The sequence below is a fragment of the Amblyomma mixtum genome, chromosome 3 (assembly GCF_055824585.1).
Source record: "Amblyomma mixtum isolate Tamu chromosome 3, ASM5582458v1, whole genome shotgun sequence".
Classification (NCBI taxonomy): domain Eukaryota; kingdom Metazoa; phylum Arthropoda; class Arachnida; order Ixodida; family Ixodidae; genus Amblyomma; species Amblyomma mixtum.
The window spans coordinates 296,424,033-296,441,294 of NC_143014.1; positions in this window are offsets into that span (position 1 = coordinate 296,424,033).

Genomic DNA, 17,262 nt, shown 5'->3' on the forward strand with positions numbered 1-17,262 from the left:
ATTATAGATACATTACATTACATTGGATTGGATTTGATTGTATAACCGATGCATCATCACAAGTCTAACCACAAGCACCACCACCAGCTATACTACCAGCTGAACCACGGCTTAGGTACGGATATTGCTTTCGCAATTACTGGGCTTAACCAAGCTAAGCCACAGCGAACTTTTTTCCCACGAAACATAGAACGTCTTAGAAACATCCTGAAACGGCTTGAACTGACTTTATATGTCTTGCGCTAGATCGAAACGTCTCACAGATGTCGACAGGAACAAGTCTTTTTCAAAATTTCTTTAAGATGTCTGCAGTAAGCCATTTGTTTAGCGAGGTTTCTGAAACGTCTAACTCAAGATCATGTTAAAAAGGCCGGCCTATACGTTCAGGCGATTGGCAGAAAGCGGCCACCATGGATTAAACACGATATAGATCACGGCAAGCGTTTTAATCATTTACGTTTTATTCCAACCAATGAATGAAATATTCAAGTACGGCGCATAAAGTGTTAGATGACTGTGCACTAACACCGGCATTTGCACTTGACTTTTTGAAGAGCAGGCGCACCGAAATCACGAAATCACCGAAATGCAGTCCGAAATCACGGTAATCACGATCCACATCGAGTACAACTAGCCCACCACTCGTAAGGCTGGAGTAAAGTCCCGCGAATCATGAAATTTGTTTCATGTTGCGAATGCCTCTTTATTCGACCTCGGCTGGCCACGAGCAGCGAATGTTTCCGTCGCGCCATCGCCGCTTTCTTCCATGCTGTCCTCGCCATGTTCGTGCAGTTAGCTCGCGGCTCGCGCGCATTCTTCCGTTCGCGTCCTGAACTCCTCAACGCCTCAGCTTGCTGCTTGGTGTCGCTCCACTCCGTGGTGATACGCTACACCCTGTCTGCATGAATTTAACTTTTTCGAACAAAAATAAATCTTTTTGAAAATGTGAGCACTTGGCGTTACGTAAAAGTATGAGATTCAATTTGTACATAGTTTTTATGTTGTTTCTTTGTTTCTTTTACATTTTTGAAATGTAGTACTTCGTCTGGCCATTTGGCATTGCAGTCGCTAGCGGTCGTTTGCTTCGCGCGCGAAGTGAACGCTGGCAACATTTCTCTGCTTTCTTTGTCTCGCGCTTGTAGGCGCTTCACGCTGCAGCTTGCAGTTTTTCCGCGATGTCTTTTACTACCAGAACTGCGCTGAACTGTCCACCTTGTTTTCCGCAAAAGTAAGGCACCTTCGATTTCTCTTGGGTGTTGAAAGCATCAACCTTACTGCGGCTAAGCCACCAACGCGCCAGATTCAACCGTCGGCTACTGTGTCCCTCCTTTGGTTTGCAAATCACAAAGCTCTGTCAGCCCGTGTTTCGATATGAAAGTGTAACGTTCCATGCACGAAAGCAGGGCGTTCCAAGAGTTTGAGGTTTCGTTAAGTGGGTACTGCTATGTTGCTCTCGCATGTTTAACAGGTCTGTGAGCTGCTTTCTTGCGAAAGTCCCTATCAATTTGAACCCTAGAAAAATAAAGTGTCATCATTTGGGACATAGCTTCAAAGCGACCAAGCTTTGTTTGAACACAGGTAGGAAAGGCGCGAATTTTTTCTACACAACGAAGTCTGCTTGATTGCATCCTGGTAGGATTTCGTTCTTGCCAACGTCTCTGTTCTGTCCTCGCGAATGTTCGAATTCAACTTAATTTGTTTATTACCAGTGCCACCGTGCTAAGAAGGCTTTAGTTATGCTTATAATACCGGAATAAAATATGCAGTACCCATTATCATGAAACCCGTCGTGGTGCCTGTGTAGCTTTGACGTTGGCTGCCGGTCCCAACATCGCAAGCTGACGCCGGTCGCGGCAGCCCTATGTCGTTAAAGTCGTATACAAAAACGCCTGTGCGCTGTCTCAACTAAGCGCGAGTTACGGAACCCCTAGTCGCCCAAATTAATCCGGAGGCCTCCACTACGGCATCCCTCGTTGCCCATATATCGCTTCTGAAAGTTAAACACCGCAATTTGCAACTAATTATGGTGCGGAAATTGTATTGGTTTCATGAAATTCAGTGACCGCATGCATAAGCTAAGCAATCCAAGAACTCAAGCTGTATAATGTTGATGGCTTGTTTTGTTCCAGGTCTTGATGAAAATATGGAAGAATATGCTTTTTCAGTGAACTACAATTGCCTGATTTCTGTTTATTTGAGCAGGGATACCCTGAACTATTTCATTTGCTGTTTCTACTTGTATATGCCTAGTTGCTAAAGATTATGGAACTGCTGTGTTTTGCCTCAGGTCTGCAGTAGCTTATGAACACAGAGAAAAAATAAATGAGCTGAGGGAACAGTGAAAATCCAGCCGCATTACTGCATGGATTTATTCGACCTGTAAAGCTTTTGTTTCATTACGATTGATAGCTACGACACTGAGGCAACCTACTGAGAGGTGCTGCTCTGTGTATGTTCTGGCTTTTTGACAATGTAAGGAAGTAGCCCCACAGCAGGCAGGCCTCCTTTATTTTTTTCGTAAGCCATTGCAGTGTGGACAGCTGGTGTTGTCGATGAATTCCCCCTGTACATTTCTTTTTAGACGCAGGCTGTTCAACGGTGGTTTTCAGAGAACCTCCTGGCCTGCTCAACTCCTAAAGTTTTGGTAAGCACTCTCCACAGCCGACACCCTTCTTCTCTCACTTCATGATTTCTTCTATAGGTGCAGGCAGTTAGCAAAAATTTATTTCACGAATTCTGTTGTTTGCTTGCCCTGACCTTTTCGTTTTGTTAGACCTGCTACGGTTTGCCAAAAGAGCAAGAGCTTTGGTTAGTTTCAAGGAAGGAGTAGTAAAGAGAGATCGTGGTAACTGCCGGCCCACGCCCCAGGCCAGATTGAAAATTCTGTGCATATGCGGACCTCTATAAATAATTTACTGCACGGTCACAGCTATGCATGGAAGCAGATTATGAACACTCGAAACTTAACATTACATTGTTCGAGTTTTGTAGACACTTATAACTGGAATACTGAAGGGAAAATAGCAGTGTCTTTATAATGACTCAACAAAGAGAAGTGAAATTTGTAATCCTTTAGAAATAGCAGGGGTTTTTAAAGCGAGGGCATTAGAACTAATCTCATCCAAGTTTCAAATGTAAAGCAAGATTTCAGATACTTTATTCTTTCCCTCTATTACAGCAGCACGCATAAGAATCATGAGTGGAACATGAAATACAGTTATTAGTTATATGCTGTGTTGTGTATTTTTGTCGGTTTACATGCACGCATTCAGACGCAAATATTAAGCGCGGAAAATTGACTAATTTTTCTGTTCACCCAGTAATCATGGCCGTTTTTATGCCGGCTGTAGAGTGCGACTGGAAGCATGTGGTTCGAGTCATCATGGGAGACATGGGCCAGGTGCCTACCATATATACAGCAGACGGCTGTAAACTGTTCGTACGAAGTGGGACTTTTTATTCTCTTCATGTACTTGACCTGTGTTTGGATTCAATGGCTCACTTTTTTTAATGTTAAGTTGCAGGTTTCTTTTATTCAGGCAATAAAATGTTCGATTTTTGTATTGAAGCCATTTCTTGCACTTTTTTTGCACTGAGTACAGTGCCTGTATTAAAAACAAACTACACTGGTTCTTTTTATTTCTTTAGTCTGAATTTTACTTGCAGTTCTACTATGAGTGCACTTAATTAACGCAGTTTGCCTGCCCAAAGCTTTCATCTTGCAGTAAGCATTGCAAGGCTATGTCACATTTGCACGTTTCACTTATATTTGCGCAGCAGCGAAAGTTAAAAGGCGCTTTGCGAAGTGCTCATCTTGATGTCTCACGAGCAAGAAGAGCTTATTTTAAGAGAAGGTACATATCTATTGCACGCTTGGGAAAACAAACGTCGGTAGTGAGGGTGTGTAGGAAAACTTGCTGCTGTGCACTCTCGTCCTTCTTGTCTTGCATTCGGCCAGTTGTCTACAGATTAAAGGAGTGTTGGCATCTAGAAGAGGTATAGATACCAGGCAGTCAATGCATAAAATGACGCAGCAGTTTCTTTTGCACTCTTGATATGCAAAATTATGTTGCAAAAGAAACTACTCCATTATCTTCTGAACAAATTACTTGGTGCCTAGACTTCTGCTGAAGCAAATATGCCTTTAATCTGCAGACAACAAGCCAAATACCAGATAATAGGGGCAAGTGACATCAAAGCAACAAGTTTTCTCACACCCTCAAAGCACACATTTTCTCTTCCAAGCATGCAAGACGTTTGTACTTTCTTCATCACAATTCTAATTGCTTGTGAGACGTCAAGTATGCGCTCTTCGTAAGCGCCTTTCATTTAACAGCATTACGTTACCACCGATACAAAACCGCTAAAATACACCAATATAGAGCTGGGAAAGACCTCTATTAGCCAACTACTACCATCGGATACCACAGCTACAGAAGCGCTAAAACGCATCTTTACAGGTATACAAGGCATCAGCTAGAAGGCATCAGCGTTGCATTAGCCTAGGCTACAGGAATTCTTGAAAACTTCGGATGGCTCTGCAAAATCTTGGCGATTCTTCTTTAAGATGCCAAAGCATCTTGGTGTAGATAAAGTGTATATTTCTCGTCATCATCATCAGTCTGGCTACGCCCACTGCAGGGCAAAGTCTCTCCCATGTTTCTCCAATTAACCCTGTCCTAGCAGCACTTTTTGCGTTTCGTGGGTTAAAACGTTATTCAAATTGTCAGGGTAAGTCCCCTGCGTTTTTCAGGTGATCTGTACAAAATGTTTCAGCTGACCGTCGTCTTGCTGCAGGAAAAAGGAATTTTAAAATTTTCAACTTCGTGGCCTCAAGCGGGATGATTGCTACCGGCCACCTTGCGTGTTTGATGTCACTGTTTGGCAAGCTCGTTGACATCCGCTTTGCGTTTGTTGAAGGACAAAATTTCGTTCAGCTGCGTTAAAAACCTACCACTTTTTTCTTTTACTGAACAGAAGTGACTCCGCAGGGATTAACATCTTTCGACCATCATCAACAGCTTGATGGGTGCAACGCTGCTTTTCTCTGCAGCCGGCTGCGATGCAGCGTGAGATAGTGAATTGGCTCCGCTTGCCATAAAACTGCATCCCAATTCCGAATCCACACTCTGAAGACTTCGGTGGGGGACAAGCCGCCTCGGCACTGTATCACGCGGCATTACGTGGAGGTAGCGGTTCTCATAAGACTTTTTTAGAAAAGTCATTGTCATTTTTTGAAGTAGCAAAATAATGTAATCAACTGTTTTTCGAGTGGAACGTAGGCAGCAGTCGTTTTGCCATCGTACTGCTTCGAAAGATCCGTATTGAATTAAAGTAGCGAACTTCTCATTAGAACCCGCCAAACAATCGACAGAGGCCGTTTTATTTTTCTTCTTAAATGCCCCTTTCAAGCGTAACCGCCGTCTCCGTTCTTTGCAAATGTGATTCATGCGCAACTCTTGCGAATGCCACTCACTCAGCTCAAATCGCTATCTCCTCAGTGCGCGCCGTCCGACGAACAGAAGGAAGCCCAAGTGGCGCGCACGTCTATGCAATGGCAGCCCCTCCTTATCACGCTCCTTAGCTCAATGGAGGAATATCTGTGATACAATCTGAGCGCGTCAGATTAAGTGCCGAGGAGGCGGCAATGCTCTCGCATTATGTTTTATTATGGGGAAGCAAATGTTTTTCTTGAGACGAAATGGCCCTGCCATGGATTCCTTCAAACAGAGATTTCAAATGTAGCCAGCATGCCTGTGTTGGCGATAACAGTGCTATTCGCTTTGACAAAATGCCGCAAAAGTCGCTTGCACAATCATGGACGCTATGCCGCGTACAATTACGGCCCGGTAGCAAGGCAGGTTCATAGCTCTCGGGGCACAGTAATAGTTTCCTATTATCCCCTGAATTACGGGACCTCGTCTGCTCCAGCTACATAGCGGCGACCCGGAATGCTGTCGTTATGCAGCCTATTCCTGCCAACGCGTTAACTAAGCAGCGAAGCTACCTTTACAATCAGCAATAAAAATTTCATTCTGTATGTAGTGGGGTGAATCCAACCTCCGGAATGCTAGGTCGTCATCGTTGTTTCGTGTACTCGTACGAAGCTCGCCGCCTGTACGGAAAACGAAAACGCTGTCTCGTACTCTCCAGTTTTGTTGAAGCGGTAGCTCTCGCAGCTCGTTCCTCGGTTTGGCGACAGCGACTAATATGGTAATTCAAAACTATCGGTAGTACAATCGATGCACTCCATAGTCGTGCACCTATCGAACTCTCGATGGTGAAAAGAAAACTATTCATAGTTTTATCGACAGTAATAGACAACGCAACGTACCATCCGCCCAGAGTGCAGCATAAACTTCTCGACGTTTTCACGCAAGTCCCGTGTGAGCGGTATGAAGGCGGTGCTTACAATGAAAGGGCTCTCAGTTCTCGCAGTGCAAACGTCACCCATGGCACGAACCCTCAGTGGGCAAAATATTAAGAAAACCGCGAAAGTGGTAGCTGAGATAGCGACAGCCACCGGAGTCGTCAAAAAGGCTACCAGACGGCCGGAGATGCACGACTGAGTACACCTGCTTCTGAGGTGAAATCTAATTTCATTATTTCTTAAGCGCTTATGTTTGCCGACTTTCGTGCTCTTAGGAGCTTTTGCTGCGCCTTAGAGAACAGCAGAAGGTACCTTCCGGTAGTGAGAGGAAAGTGTGCACGGAGCGCTCAGTGTCAGGACACAGACAATGTAGCTTGCGCGAGCCCAAAGATTTCCAACACTTCGGAGCCCGTTAGCCAAGAATGGTTAATAAGATTTCGACTTTTCTACCTTACATTGTAAACTATGATCTCTGAGATCATCAATGTCAGTTTACTAACATTCCTCAACAGAAAAGCATATAACAGCTGTATCTTACAGGTACTCATTTATGGAGCAAAAACAGGGAGGCTGATGAAAAGGCTTTAGCTTAAGTTAACAACGACGTGACCTATCAAAATGAAAATGATAGGTGTAACGTTAAGAGACAGCAACAGGGCAGAGTGAGTAAGGGAATAAACGTAGGTTAATGACATCGTAGTGGAAATCAAGAGGAAGAAAAAGGCTTGGGCAGGGCATGTAATGGGAAGACAAGATGACTAATGGTTGTGAAGAATAACCGACTGGATTCCAAGGTATAGCAAGCGTAGCAGGGGGCGACAGAAAGTTAGGTGGGCGGATTAGATTCAGAAGTTTCCTGGAACAGGGTAGCCACAGCTGGAAGAGGACAAGGTCAACTGGAGAAATATGGCAGAAGCCTCTGCCCCGCGCTTGCCGTAATCAGGCTGATGGTGGTGATGAGATTTCTAGGGCGTTGCACCCCTCCAGTGTTCGAGAAATAGGAAGAATTGGTGTTCGGATGCCGCATCGAGTAATTCACTCGCTCGATGCTGCTTGCGGAGAGCTGTCGCACGATACTTCGACCTGGGCTCAGTGCAAGAGGGAAAAAAATAGTTATAAGGAAATTTTACCTACAGTTTTACAGGTGGCATCATGGAAAATATTTTCTCGGGATAAGCAGCCCACTAATCGATTTCAACGAGCTCGGCTACAAACTTTGTTTTGGTATGGTGTAGTAATGGTTAGTTTGAGTATGACTTTACTTATGACCATATTCGGGACTTAGGCAGCGGAGACTAATATTTTGCTTCATTCACCCAGAAGTTGTCTCGCAACTGCATGAACAGAATGCATTCATAGTCACTTGCAGCAGGCCTGCCAAAATCCTTCTTTAAACACCAATCTAGAACCAGTCAATAGTTCTTCAGACAGTTAGCCGTGTAAATGTCCACAGGTACTCCCTGTTTCCATCTGTCATTTTCTATTAGAATAAATTGCCAGAAAATGCCGTAGAGCGTACACTCGCAGATTCATTTTTTGATTTTATTCAGGAGATCAACTTTGATGTTTGTCTCCCTTTATTTCCTTGTATGTATTTTAGTTGACAGAGCATCCATTCTTGTGTGTGTGTAAATTTCCTCTATTTACTGAAAAAATGTTTTTCTCAACAATGCCAGCCTTTATTTAACTATATGCAGGCTCAAACAGGCCTCCAGTATTGTTAAATATATAAATAAATAATAATAAAAAGAAACACAGCCAGCCAACAATCGCAAAACTATCGGTTTCCCTATCAGTAGCAAACATTAGCTAGTTATTGTAATAGCCGCTTTTACATGTGTTGCGTCCATATTCCATGAGCCTCTTACCCAAGGACTCCTGGCTTTCGCGCTTCAGCAAGAACCGCTGTCGGAATGGCTATGTGTACATTTTTCGACCAAGTTCTTGGAACAATGTGATCCTTGCTGCCTGTTGAACACAGTACGGAACAGGTAACTATGTTTAGGACTATCGGGTCATTCGACGAACCGCAGCACCTCAACGTGAACAATATCCCCGCCGTTGTCCGATCACTCAAATGCAAGCGGTACGAGAGCAGCTTCTTCCACTTCCTGATTTGATGTTCCACCACTTGATCCGACCACGCATGCACCTCGCCCCCGAGTACTTTGGGGCTGCTGCACTTCAGCCCCACATTTCGAGAACGGGAAGGCCTGGCTGGACTGCTCTGACACCTGCATCCTGCCACGGTATTGGTGAAGCATATCTGCTCGCTTCTAGAGACCCCAGTTTTGGTGAACAAGTAGTGAGGGCAGTTCAAGCCACCTGCTGAGATGTGTGTGTGTGGAAGGTGGACGAAAGAACTCTATTAGAGCACTAAATGGTCTCAGACGCTCTGTCTCTCATGTGTGCACAAAATATATTTCCTTCAAAGGACATTCATACCGGTTATCTGAAGTTTACTTGGTCTAAATTGCTCTCAGTTTTCTTTGTCTGTGGAGCATTTAAGAGTGGGCACCCGTTTTATGGCTTCATCGGGCCTCTCGTAGATGCCGTGCATCTTAACTCTGCATGGGCGATATTTCTGATGCACTGCAACGTTGGAGCAAACATTTTTCAGTGTATTGCCCATGGCCCTATTTTCAGACATGCTAGTCACGCGTCTACATATTCTTCAAGGGCAACTGCACCACTTTTTGATCATTCCGCGATATTCTAGGATTAATACCTATTGAGGCTGTAGGTAAAGCATGCGTAGTGTTTTTGCGCTAGCATATGAACTAGTGACTTAATCGACAATTGAAATGTATGCTTTTTCTAGAAGCACCGGAGGAGAGCGTGGAAGCTCAGTGTGACGTGATGGAAGGTAAGAGATCAAATTGCCAATGCCGTCAACCACATGCTCTCATGCCTCCTTGGACGCTGCCAAACAACGGCGGGCGGGCTTTGACTTCAGTGGCGAGGGTTTTCTTTTCCTTCGAAGCAAGCGTTTATGCATTGGAAATGTACCGGTACCTTCAATGACGTCATCATGCGCCCCCGCTTAGCTGTGCGCTGCGGAGAAGCTTGAACACCGCCGCGATTTTAATCAGCGATTACGTCAGCATTTCAAATTCTAGCTTAAAAGGACTTCGCATGCTTTACCTCAAAGTTTCACACATTCGTCTCCTTTAAGCCCGTCGATTTGTAAAACTTATGCAGTTGCCACTGAAATTAACAGCCTCATTTTGCATTTCCACTTTTTCTTACTGTTACTGGTGGCCGGAGTTCAAGCCATCGATATGCGTTTTCTTTCACATGTAATATTTTATATTCCTTCACACATTCATTTGGCTGGTGTCTTCTTGCAAATTCATAGCCTCTTTTATTCATTACGATCAAAAACGAGCCTGCGCATTCCGGATTATGCTCCTAGTTTGAATCGCTTTTTTAGATGAACATCGCACTCCAGGGTGACATGGGATTTTTGTGTTGCCTCCCTTGTACTCCTCCCATTTTCTGTATCTCTCCCTCCTTTGTGTTTTGCCATCCCTATTGAGGCTTCAGCTAGAATAGCCGCGAATGCAATCGCATATTTTTCCCAGCGTCTACTGCCGTCGACAGAAGCTTCCAACTGCGATTTGGCGCCGTTACTCAAAAGGCCGATTTGTACAAATTGTTATGTATTATTCGAGGTGTGGCCTCAAAATATACTACGGTATGGACATTCTGACGGTTAGAATATACGATGTGAGTAGCGACTGCATTCTCATCAGTACCGCGTTTAACAAGTATGTTGCACGTGATGAGTTCATTCAAGGACACTGTCTTGAAGGTTAGCGATCGTATTGTCTGCAACATAAATCTCGAAGTGAGTGAATTCTTTCTAGTGAATACTAGTGAGGGAATTATTTCGTCTAGTGAGAAACTTCTATCCCTGTTTACGCTGTTCCATCCCTGTTTTCCATCCATTTTTTCCATCCCTGTTTACGCTTCAGCTAGAATATCCGCGAATGCACTCGAATATATTTTCCAGCGTCTTCTGCATTGACAGAAGCTTCCAACTGAGATTTGGCGCCGTTACTCCCAAGCCAGATTTGTACAAGCTGTTATGTATCGTTTTAGGTGTTGCCTCAAAATGTAAAACGCTCGTGGACATTCCGACGATTCGGATCTACGATGTGAGTAGCGACTGCATTCTCATCAGTACCGCGTTTCACAAGTATCTTGCACATGATGAGTTCATTCAAGGACACTGTCTTGATGGTTTGCGATCGTATTGTCTGCAACATAAATTTCGAAGTGAGTGAACTATTTCTCCCCTTGCGTAAACGTAACTACACTTTCGTCTAGTCAGAAACTAAGTTTTTCGACAATCGTTGTCGCCTGAGCGTTACGTACTCTTTGCGGGTGTTATGCGCTTGCGTCCCAGATGCAAAGTGAATGCGGTTAAGCTGCATTCCAGAGGCTCCGGGAGTCTTGTGTGGTTTACAACCCGCGCCTTGCCACCATTAAGGCGCTCACATTACTAAACCCCACATGCTCGGCATTCTAATATATAACCGCAGTCACGGGCTTTTCCCAGCGTATTCTGCGCGCAATTATGACAGTCACTGGCACTAAAGCAGGAGAATGCTCCATGCCTTTGTGATTATGATGGAACAGAAAAGATCTTAATTATATTGTAATAATTAAGCACTGCAAAATCGAAGAGGTAAGGGTTCCAATTTGGAATTTTGCATTGCAAATCGCCTAAAAGAAACAATGCTGCGGTAAAACCTTACCAATATCGGCGTATCCCACCACAGATCTGGTCTGGTGGTCTCCCCAATGTGCCCATTTTGGGCCAAAACTAAGACAGTATATCACAACCTGTATTTCTGCCATCGTTTGTCCTCTTTGAGGAGGCGCTTATTACTAATTGCGTTCCAACAGTTGGGTCTGCCAGTGTCCACTGAGGTTTTTTTTTCGATTGGCGCTTCTCTGCTTGTGCGAAGCAACAGGAGTGTGCGCCATGCGGTGCAAAATTTTGTTGTCTAAATGCAGCGACTCCGATTCTTATTTTTTTTTTCATTTGTTTCTCATCCAGCCGAGTCGTCGCGAACTCAAAACATTACATACATTATATCTGAATATCCACATAAAGCCATTGTCCCGTATTCGATCTCCCAGTTAACAGGTCCCCTACCGTTCCGCTGGTCCAATCTGTCAGGGAATAACCTGTTATTACGTAATTTCCTTTTTTTGCTCGAAACGCTTCTGTTTACTGCAACTCACCGCCAGTGTATTCGCCACTCGCCAGCATTCGATACGTGCCATCTTTCTTTGAGGTCAACCTACCGAAGGCAGAAGCCCGTATTACGACAAATTTCGAATGGTAACGACATGCGTTGCGAGCTGGGCAGCAACTCAAAAGACGACAGTGTCAACGTGTGTCAACCGATCCAAAGGATACAGCGAGGCGGCCAGCCGAACCGGAGCGGCGAAGATTGTATAACCTTGCTGAACTGGATGCGGAAGCAGATGAATAGAGAGAAACAAGGAGGTCATTATAGAAGACGCGAATAAGGAAGTCGCCGACGGAGCCTGCAGTTGGAAGTCGTGAACAATAAGTGTGCAAGCGCACGGCGACTTGAATCGCAATGAGCAGATAAGGCTGCTATTCGCAAGAGGGAAGCTGAGGAGCGACTGCAAGAACATCTCGGAGCAACTAGTAGTGTCTTCAAGCTTATAAAAGCTTTATGAAAGATAAACAAAGTTAAACAAAGGCGAATGTGCCAGCCCACCTAACTAGCATTTAGCTTGCGCAGGTAAATCGGGGACAATTTTTTCTGCACGTTTCTATATGCGTTCGCTTTCTAGACCTTTCTCATTGAGTTTTTGTTGCTTTGCCTGTTGCCGCAACATTCTTTGCTTCTTTCTGTTCATTTGGAAGGGCGTTTTTAAGTTCCCTGAGCAAGGCGCACGTCGACAAACTGTACTAGACGTCGATGGGCACAAATAGTTTTCGCGATGTTGGCGTCAGGTCCCGTCCTTTCTTGATGAGAGAAGTTGACGGCAAGCAGCCAATGCTATGGAGCTGTGTTCTCAAACTTACTGATCTGTTGAGGTGGGGGCACATCCTCTCAAGATCCAGGTGTAGATGTTTGTAGAAGCGCAATTTTTTTTGGTGTCGTTTGTTAAAAACATATCTCTGTTACGTTGTTATAAAGAGAAGTCAAGGATTCCCATATGCGTGCGGACAAGCGTGTTTAATACAGGTAGGCACGGACCCACACAAACACTCACGAGGAAGTAATGCTTCATTTCTCTCATTAGAGTGGGCCTGTGCCCCTTTGCTTTTGAACACAAGGCAGGAGTACGGCCCTTTGATAGAGATAGTCGCTCCTGTATGCTCTGATGACTACAGTGCAGCTTGATTCGTTGTTCCTTCTCAATTTCTTGTTTTCCGTGACTTCTAATAATGCACTTCTGGCTGCTATGCACCGTTTGTTCCCGTTGGAGCAACTTGTTCCATCAGCAAGACCGTCACAAAAGAGTGTCGGAAATAAGTTATCCTTGCTTGAGTCACCAAGGCTCTTTCTTCTGCCATTTCCCCGTTGGTGGCTGGAAAACGTCAAGCCCGTCACTCTTAGCTTCTGATTTGTGCTGCTAGAAATATCAATTGGGTATAAATATGCCTCAAGAGCTTTGCAGAAAATAAGACGCGTTATTCGTCTGCAACTTAAAGCAACGAAATTGAAGTTTCTTTTACAAGTTAAAACTATAGACAACATACCAGCTTGTTTATACCCTTTCTGTTATTTATACCAAACTGTTCGCATCCATAAAGTATCCTCCTTTCCCACCCCTGTTAAAAAACATCTGACACGGACGTGATTCGAACACGCAACCTCCTGATCTAGAGTCAGACGCGCTACCGTCGCGCCACCGAGTCGGCTGGCTCTTCGTGCAAAGGAGCTTTGTTTTCAAGGCTGCAGAAAAATGCTCCCATAGGGTGGCTAAGGAAAAAAGAATGGAGCTAAATGAGCTATTTTAGAAAGAGGGGAGTGTATAGACACCAACTAGAATTTCTCAGGGAATGTTGAAATCTGCTAAGTACAATTTCTTTTTTTCGGAATGAGAACAAAGAGGAAGGCGTCGCTTTCTTGAAATGGTTGTTCCCGTTGTTGACAGAGGGGAAGTGATATGCATAACCCAGTGACAGCGCTTGTGTGCCTAAAGATGCAATGGAGGCGGACTTCCGGGAAGTTTTCTGTAAAGGTGGCTGGGAAGGAAAGGGGGTAGGAGGGACGTTTTCATATGCATGGTGAACTTTGTATACGTTATCCCCCCGCACCAAAAAAAAAAAAGTGGTTCAATGTGGTACTGCAATCAGAATTTTTTCAGTAGGTGGGAGGAAGTGCTGGTCACCTCCCGTCCGGTATTGTCCTTTAAATCCATTCCTGTGGTGCTACCATGCTCTTAAAAATTTTATTGAAATTGCTAGGTAAGCCCTCTGTGGCTTTCAGGTGATTTGTACAAAATTTTACAGTTGTGCGCCGCATTGTTGCCGGAAAAAGGAATCTAAAAGTTTTCAATTTCGTGGCCTCAACCGGGATGATTTCTACGGGCAACTTTGCGTGTTTGATGTCAATGTCTGGCAAGCACGTTGGTATCCGCTTTGCGTTTGTTGAAGGACAAAATTTGGTTTATCTGTGTGAAAAACCTACCACTTTTTTGTTTTGCTGAACCGAAGTGACTCCGCAGGGATTAGGATCTTTCGACCTTTCTTAGTCGCTTGATTGGTGAAATGCTGCGTTTCTCTGCAGCCGGCAGCGGTGCAGCATGAGATAGAGAATCGGCTCTGCTTGCCATAAAACTGCATTCCAATTCAGAAACCGCGCTCTGAAGACTTCGGTGGGTGACAAGCCGCGTCGGCATTGTATCACGCGGTATTCCGTGGAGGTAGCGGTTCTCATATAGCTTTTTTAGAAACGTCATCGCCATGCCGGGTGCAGTAAAATAATGTTCTCAACTGTTTTTCGAGTGGAACCTATGCAGCGAACCGTTTTGCCCTCGTACTGATTTACATGGATAGATCTGACTTCGTAGACCGATTCGCGGCCTGCGCCGACAGTCGCGGCTCGCGTGAGCCCGGCGAGCTTGATAAGGGCAGGCAACTTCGGAGCATTGTACAGGTGCAGTTTTAAGCCTCCACATCCAGGTTCCCGGTAAACGTGAATTTAAAGGGATGGCACACTATTAGGATGGAGGGGATTTAGAAACTTAAATGGTTCTCAGTAAAAATCAATTGTAGGGCTCTTTCTGGCTAAGTCGGTGATTGGCTGGCAGCGAAAGCCGCATTTATTGCCAAGAAAATTGTACCTTAAAAATTTTCCTCTAAATCGATTGAGTTCTGTGCTGCCCAAAACGGGCTCCGTGATCATGATTTGGAAGTTAATGGCCATGTAGATTGACCTCATGGATCTGGCCGAAAAAATTACGAACTGCTGTTTCTTTGCGAAAGTAGTACGTGGTTGGTCATGTCTGTATTTTTATTTCTTAATCGTTTCCTGCCTATGAAAGCTACGCATTGAATTAAAGTAGCCACCTTGTCATTAGAACCCGCCAAGCGCAGTCTCCGTTCTCTGCGAATGTGATTCATGCGGAACTCTTGCGAATGCCAGTTACTTAGCTCAATTTGCGATGTCCTCAGTGCGCCGTCCGATGAACAGAAGGAAGCCCAGGTAGACCACACGTCTATTCAACGGCAGCCCCTCCTTATCACGCTCCTTAACTCAAAGGAGGAATATATGTGATACAAGCTGAGCGCATCAGATGAAGTGCCGAGGAGACGACAATGGTTTCGGATTTTTTTCTTGTTCTGGGAAAGCAAATGTTTTTCTTGAGACGAAATGGCGCTACTATGGATTCCATCAAACAGACATTTCAAATGTAGCCAGCATGCCTGTGTTGGCGATAACAGTGCTATGCGCTTTGACAAAATTCCGCAAAAGTCGCTTGCACAATCATGGACGCTATGCCGCGTACAATTATGGCCCGGTAGCGAGGCAGGCTCATAGCTCTCAGGGCACAGTAATAGTTTCCTATTATCCCCTGAATTACGGGACCTCGTCTGCTCCAGCTACGTGGCGGAGGTCAGGAATGCTGTCGTTATGCAGGCTACTCCTGCCAACGCGTTAACTAAGCAGCGAAGCTAGCTTTAAAAACAGTAATAAAAATTTCATTATGTATGTAGTGGGGTGAATCCAACCTCCTGAATGCTAGGTCGTCATCGTTGTGTCGTGTACTCGTACGAAGCTCGCCGCCTTTACGGAAAACCAAAACGCTGACTCGTACTCTCCAGTTTTATTGAAGCGTTAGCTCTCGCAGCTCGTTCCTCGGTTTCGCGACAGCGACTAATATGGTAATTCAAAACTATCGGTAGTACGATCGATGCTCTCCATAGTCGTGCCCCTATCGAACTCTCCATGGTGAAAAGAAAACTATTCATAGTTTTCTCGACAGTAATAGGCAACGCAACGTACCGTCCGCCCAGAGTGCAGCATAAACTTCACGGCGTTTTCAAGCATGTCCCGTGTGAGCAGTATGAAGGCGGTGCTTACGATGAAATGGCTCTCAGTTCTCGCAGTGCGAGCGTCACCCATGGCACGGACCCTCAATGGGTAAAATATTGAGAGAACCGCGAAAGTGGTAGCTGAGATAGCGACAGCCACCGCAGTCGTCAAAAAGGCTACCAAACGGCCGGAGATGCACGACTGAGTCCACCTGCTTCTGAGGTGAAATCTAATTTCATTATTTCTTAAGCGCTTATGTTTGCCGACTTTCGTGCTCTTAGGAGCTTTTGCTGCGCCTTACAGAACAGCAGCCCCACCGGGGTGGCTCAGTGGTTACGGCGCTCGGCTGCTCAACCGAAAGACGCGGGTTCGATCCCGGCCGCGGCGGCTGAATTTCTTGAAGCCGAAATTCTAGAGGCTGGTGTGCTGTGCGATGTCAGTGCACGTTAAAGAACCCCAGGCGGTCGAAATTTCCGGAGCCCTTCACTACAGCGTCTCTGATAGCCTCAGTCGCTTTGGGACGTTAAACCCCAATAAACCAACCAACCTTACAGAACAGCAGAAGGTAGCTTCCGGTAGTGACAGGAAAGTGTGCACGGAGCGCTCAGTGTCAGGACACAGCCAATGTAGCTTGCGCGAGCCCAAAGATTTCAAACACTTCGGAGCCCGTTAGCCAAGAACTGTTAATAAGATTTCGTCTTTTCTACCTTACATTGTAAACTGTGATCTCTGAGATCATCAATGTCAGTTTACCAACATTCCTCAACAGAAAAGCATATAACAGCTGTATCTTACAGGTATTCATTATGGAGCAAAAACGGGGAGGCTGACGAAATGGCTTTAGCTTAAGTTAACAACGACGTGAGCTATCCAAATGAAAATGATAGGTGTTGTGATGCGTGGTTCATCAGACGGGCGCGTTCATGAGCGCGCGTTCATGCGAAGGAGCAGACAAGTTTCCAGGGGCGAACGCGGCGTTTATTCCCGCATGTTCGTCGGTGCGTGGCTGGCCGAGAATAACCCACCCTCAGGTTGCGACGCACGCCTTTTATTAGTTTTTGGCGCGCCTGCGCATTAGCGACTGCGGCGCTACCCGGACACCGCAATAGGTGTAACGTTAAACGACAGCAACAGGGCAGAGTGGGTAAGGGAATAAACGTAGGTTAATGACATCCTAGTCGAAATCAAGAGGAAGAAAAAGGCTTGGGCAGGGCATGTAATGGAAAGACAAGATAACTGATGGTCGTTAAGGATAACGCACTGCATTCCAAGATGTGCCAAGCGTAGCAGGGGTCGACAGAAAGTTAGGTGGGCGTTTGAGATTCAGAAGTTTGCTGGGACAGGGTGGCCACA